This window comes from Cryptotermes secundus, unplaced genomic scaffold (genome assembly GCF_002891405.2).
Source record: "Cryptotermes secundus unplaced genomic scaffold, Csec_1.0 scaffold5, whole genome shotgun sequence".
Classification (NCBI taxonomy): Eukaryota; Metazoa; Arthropoda; class Insecta; order Blattodea; family Kalotermitidae; genus Cryptotermes; species Cryptotermes secundus.
The window spans coordinates 1,653,978-1,660,079 of record NW_019724742.1 but is presented as its reverse complement, the minus strand read 5'-3'; positions in this window follow the sequence as shown (position 1 = coordinate 1,660,079).

Here is a 6,102-nt window from a genome sequence, read left to right as displayed (position 1 = left end):
ACTTCTCAAAAACTTTGTTCTTGTTGCGTTATAAGACTCTAGGCGTATCATTAACGAGGTTAATTACGAAAGAAATCTTACCTGCTCATCGCAACCTCTCTCGAAGGGAAAAAATTATCCGTTTTTACTATATCTTGTTCAGCATTAAAGCGGCAAAAACATTGGCTGTATAGAAAGTGTGACCTGAGGTTCTTACAGCAGTGGCCACGAAGATTACTGTCTTTTGGCATATATCACCGTGTAGTATGATAAACGCTCACCGACGTTTCGGAGGAACGTGCTGCCTTATCTTCAGGGTAGAAGAACTCTGAATGTGGAAACAGTTCGCTCCTCCGAAACCCCAGTAAACATCTACAAGACTACACGGCGTCACAACACAGACGACAGTAATCTGAATAGAAAATATATAGATTCCTATATTAACTTTTAATGATTAGGGATTTTTTCTTAGTAACGTAAGTACGTATTACTTACATACCTTAAGTTAAGGCGGCGACAGCTGCATTCTCCGATTAAAACCGAAATTTGCAGGGACTTCGGGGATGATAACTTTTACTTGGGTACTGCTGTAGCACGACTGCATTAATTATTATTATTATTATTTGCAGCCTTGGTTTGTACTCTACGGTCATTTATCATTTCTGTTTTATTTATAGTCAGAAAGTAAATTTTCGTAATCTATTCTTAACCTAGTTGTGACTAATTAAGAAACACAGAGCTTCACAAGAGAGACGCTCACGTCACAGCATCGTGCCATATTCACACCTACGGGATACATTTTTTTTTGTCTTGATTCTAGCACACAATTCCTCAGTGTACGCATTAGTATTTCTTTTTCTTCTTCGTAAAAGCCATGGAATCAGGCGCCCGCACCAGTTCTGCCGTCAAAATTAGTGTCACCACAGGCAGAGGACGTGTATAAATCTCATACTGCGATGAATTCACCCGTATGTCGGACCTATCTCTCACATTACGGTATAAAGCAGAGATAGAAAGAAGTCGGTCTAACAGTTCAAACTGCTCGCGTCACCCTGTGGACGTCTGAATAGCATATTCTACAGGCCTCTTTGCAGGCATACACTTACGTTATAAATATGATTCAATTAGTCGTTAGGTTAAAATAATGCAGAAGGAAAGTACACTTTTTGACTATAGTTTGTTTTGTTAGTTTTAAACTTTTTTAAAATACCATGCAAGCCCAAATATAAGGCAACAGCCCAATTTTCCAATGAAAAAATAAGAAACAATGCGTTTTAGTAAAATTGTTATGCCATTTAGTTCTGAGAGTTGTAAGCAAAAAGTAGTAAAAACAATATTCTTGAGGAGCTATAAGTTTAAAATTACTACCTTGCATACAATTTTAGGCATTTTCACAAGTATCAGTGGAATTATCAATTAGAACTCCTCATAACCCTCTTCATATTTATCCTTAAGGTCCCGAATATGACGCAACCTCTCCTAAGAAGCAGTATTTGAAAAAAAAAACTTCACCCTATATTCGGGAAGCCGGAGAAGCGCTGGCAGTGTAGTGACTGGCTATGGGCTAGACGGCCGAGGCGTCGGGGTTCGAATCCCCGTAGAGTAAAAATTGTTCTCTTCTCCACGTCGTCCAGACCGGCTCAGGAGTCCACCCAGCCTCCTATCCAATGAGTAACGGGGGCTCTTTCCCCAAAGTTAAAGCGACCGGGGCGTGAGGCTGACCACTCACCTCCAACTAGTATCGAGGTCAAGAAAACGTGGGTCTATATATTCACTGCCCTATACTACTTCCTGGCGTAGTGCGTATTTAGTTAAACACACGGACAGCTTTACCTTTCACTCTGTATTCGGAATAATACCATGTGTATCATGTCAGTTATGGGCTCTTAATATTCTCTGTCTTCAGATCGGAGATATGGCTGCAAAATGGGTAACGAGGTTCTGTCCGCAAAGCTTACATCAGCTCCTGATGAGATCCACAAGGAAATATAACTCTCCCTTCTCCCTTAAGTAGCAGGCAGTTAAAATTCAGAGGGTCAAAAGATTCCTTATTACGAAACCTGAAGGTTCACCGCCGATATCAAAGACCCTGCTATTTTAGTCTATCTTGAACCAGTTCTATTCAGTTCGTGTCCTCATAATTCAGGCTGTACTTTAATATTATCCTCAAATCTACAGCTACACATTAAAGTAACAATTTTAGTTCGACAAATTTGATTCGTCAAACCTGCTATATACGCCGCCAATCCCGCTACATACGTTATCAGCGCATCACGAATATTGTCTACATTAGAGAAGGAAGATCACGCGATGGGGCGTCGTTTTGGAAACAAAGGAACTTCCTTATGGACGCATTATTAAAGTGGGAACCAGTTTCTGAAAGCATATTTTTCAATGGTAAACTTAGTAATTGTTATCTTGTTTGGTTATTGTCGGACAATTTAATTTTGGTGTATAGCCTACCAACTGATAACAACCAGCATTTAGGAGCACAAGCTGAAGCTCGTACATTATTTCTAACACGGCTCACGCTCCTTAATGGGGCGGAATTAAGTCCACTTGGTACTGCGGCCACTTCTGGCCTATTGTACTAGCCCCAGATGATTGGTGAGGGTGATTGTGGAGCCATTAGTGGAATGAAGATTGGCAGGGGTAACCGAAGTACTCGGAGAAATATTGCCCCACCGACACTTTGTCCGCCACAAATCCCACATGTCCAGACCCGGGCTCGAACCCGGCCCGCCGCGGTGGGAAGCTAGCGACTAGCCGCTTGAGCTATGGCGCGGCCATATTGTATCTTACACAGACTATAAATCAGACATCATTCGCTTCCGTTCAAATGTTCAGCTGTATGGTGAATATTTAACGGAATACAAAGAAAACTACGAATTTTATGCTTCGTGAAGTGTGGTATCTTCTATTATTAACTTCCTAGTAATATCGGACTTTGTGTCCGAAATAAATGAACACCAAAGTCAGAGGTGTAATAAAAAGGACAAAGAGTTGTTTGAAAAAATATTCAGGGCCGTCGCGACAGCACAGGAGAATCAGACGGTCGCCTAGGGCGGTCCGATTTTAGGGGCGGATCTTGTCACAAACATTTCTTCTTCTTCTTCTTCTTCTTCTTATGTTCATGACAGTTTATGTTTCTCCCTTTTGTACAAGCTGTGATCATCATTGGCAGTACTCTAAACTACTGTCACGATTTATGGGTGGGAGGACTATTTACAGGACACTGTCACCTAAAAGGACACATTTTCTAACTGGGTTTGACAAATGACCCCACTTGTGAAAAGTGCCTAGAAGAAGATGAATCAGACACTCGTCTCATGTGATTGTGAGGCCATGGCTTGTTTAAGATTTCGCCACCAGGGCCAGTTCTTTTTGCAACCAAGTGACTATTATAACTAATTATGACTAGAGCGACTGCGCGGGAACATACACGCTAATGGGCAAATAAAAATAACAATGATATCAACTCCAAGCCGATATTCATAGGGCTAAACAAAGATACACAAAAACACGGACGCTGCAAGAAGACAGTGTAAGAAACGATAAAGAGTGGCGTTCTCAAGCAAACGTATTCTAACGTGAACGACGAAAATTAAATAACATTGGCATATTTTAGCTTGAGAACAAATTCAGTATAGCAGTTTCCACAAATAAACATTTGCCTGAGGATGGTGAAGTAAGGCCGAAACATGTAGCAGTTTAAATGTAATTTTAATATTATATTAAATTAAGGAGAAATTGTAAACAATTTTGCATTAAAGACGGAAGTACATATGTAAAGGAATATAGATTTGTTTCTAGTGCGAAGCCTCTTATAAATCGGTCACTAGTAAGACGAATTGGATGACCGGAATAAAGCATTAAGGTGAACCACAAGACTACACTATATCACAACCCAGATTACCATAACCCGAATACAGCCCTTCACGGGTCTCAAGTGCTACACCCACTTAACGGGAGTTTTTCAAGATTTGGCAACCAGCGATTATTTCATTTTAGAAATCTGAATTAAAACCTGTGTAAATATGTTTCTCAAGATAAAATAAACCCAAATATACCGGTAGTTACTATAGGATTCTGACGATGGTGTATAACACACAGAGATATTGGGTTTTCGGACTTTATCCATCGTCCTGGTTTTTAAGATAACTAAGAAAAACACGACGTTTCGGAAACTGGATGTTTTCGTCCTCAGGTGAGGGAAAACACCTATTCTGTTGGGTCCCTTAGAAAGAGCTAGCCTCAATCACTGGTTTCCCTCACCTGAGGACGGAAACAGATCCAGTTTCCGAAACGTCGTGTTTTTCTTAGTTATCTTAAAAACCAGGACGATGGATAAAGTCCGAAAACCCAATATCTCTGTGCCAAATATACCGTTTTAGAGTATTTTCAGACCTACAGCCTTAAGTTTCTCGGGTACTCTATCTCTACTAGCGAAATTGAACAAATGCATAGAACTCAAAGAGGAGTACTCTACAACGGCCCTTAATGGAACCAGTTCTTCTCCCTGGATTGTTTTTATTTTTCTATTGTTCTTTTGAAGAAATTGGACTGAAAATATGTTAAGTAATGTGGCTATAATGATTGTAAACAATACTAGACACTTTACAACCTCTTTATTATATCCGTCACAACACAACTAATATCAAGATAAGACCATTTTCGGCCCTGCTACATGTTTCGGCTATTGATAGTCATCATCAGGCAAACACATGATTTACACACATATACACACCACTGAACCGCAGCACCAACAAAATTGGATACAATATTATTAAAATTGTTTACATTCCCTACAGTAAGGACAATACTTTGTGAGATGAGACACTGACTGTTATAATTTATTTACATTACGAGCCTCATACACAATTTTATATGCGCATAAGTATGAATATTCCAACTTGTCCGTGGGAACGAAACAAAAAACAAATCACAAACCAACGACTGACACGTTAATGTAAAAACACCGAAAGAATTTTATTCTTATTTTATATCATACTTCTGTTTTATATAACTTGATTTGTTGTATTTTTTTACTTTTAGCGTTTTTATATATTTTAATAATATTGTATCCAATTTTGTTGGTGCTGCGGTTCAGTGGTGTGTATATGTGTGTAAATCATGTGTTTGCCTGATGATGGCTATCAATAGCCGAAACATGTAGCAGGGCCGAAAATGGTCTGATCTTGATATTAGTTGTGTTGTGACGGATATAATAAAGAGATGGTATATTGTAACACAACAGGATGCATGAAATTAAAACTAGACACTTTATTGCACAAGTAATCAAATTATTGATTATAAGATTTGTGGTTTTCACAACGGCGAATTTTTCATATACAAATTACAGAAATTAATGAAGTGTATGTTTAATGTTATCCAGCGATTCTCTTATGCGATGAACTACTTTATGGGAAATTGACAAAGTTCGATCTGAGCTTTGTATACAGTAAGATTTTATTGGGTCGAATTGAACAAGAATTAATTTGGCCCAAAGTTTAATTCAAACTCCAAAATTTAATCACAATCTGTCGTTAGTTTAAGAAATGAAATAATGTAGACTGATTTGGTCCACGTTATGCAAAGAAATAACAACAATAATATAATATGGATTTTTAACGTACCTTTGGTGACTTTCTCTGTTTAACAGCTCTCTGTGTTCTACGACTGTGTGGCTAGCTCTTATGCACATCGTGCAAGTGTGTCTCGTGACGCTTGCTGGGGCTGACAATTTGATGTTTGATTACAGCTACTTCAGATATCCGATACTTGTAAATGTCTGAAGGGTTCTGCCTTCTGCGATATAACGCCGTGTAGTCCGTTGAAAGCCAACCGACGTTTCGGAAGAAAATATCTCCTCCATCATCAGAGTCGAAGAGACTCTGCATGCTACCTGCTTCTCTCTGGTTCCTTGCTCGGCCTATTCTTTGAACCTGCAAGTGGATGCAACATGTTACTCTGAGACGTCTGTTGACTTTCAACGAGCGTTTTATCTCAGCTGGTAGAACTCTTCACATCCACCTTGACCACCTCTATGGGAATCTCAAATCCTAATTGTCTGCCTTTTAAACTCTTTGACTCTGATACGATAACTCGAACGCTCGAACGTAG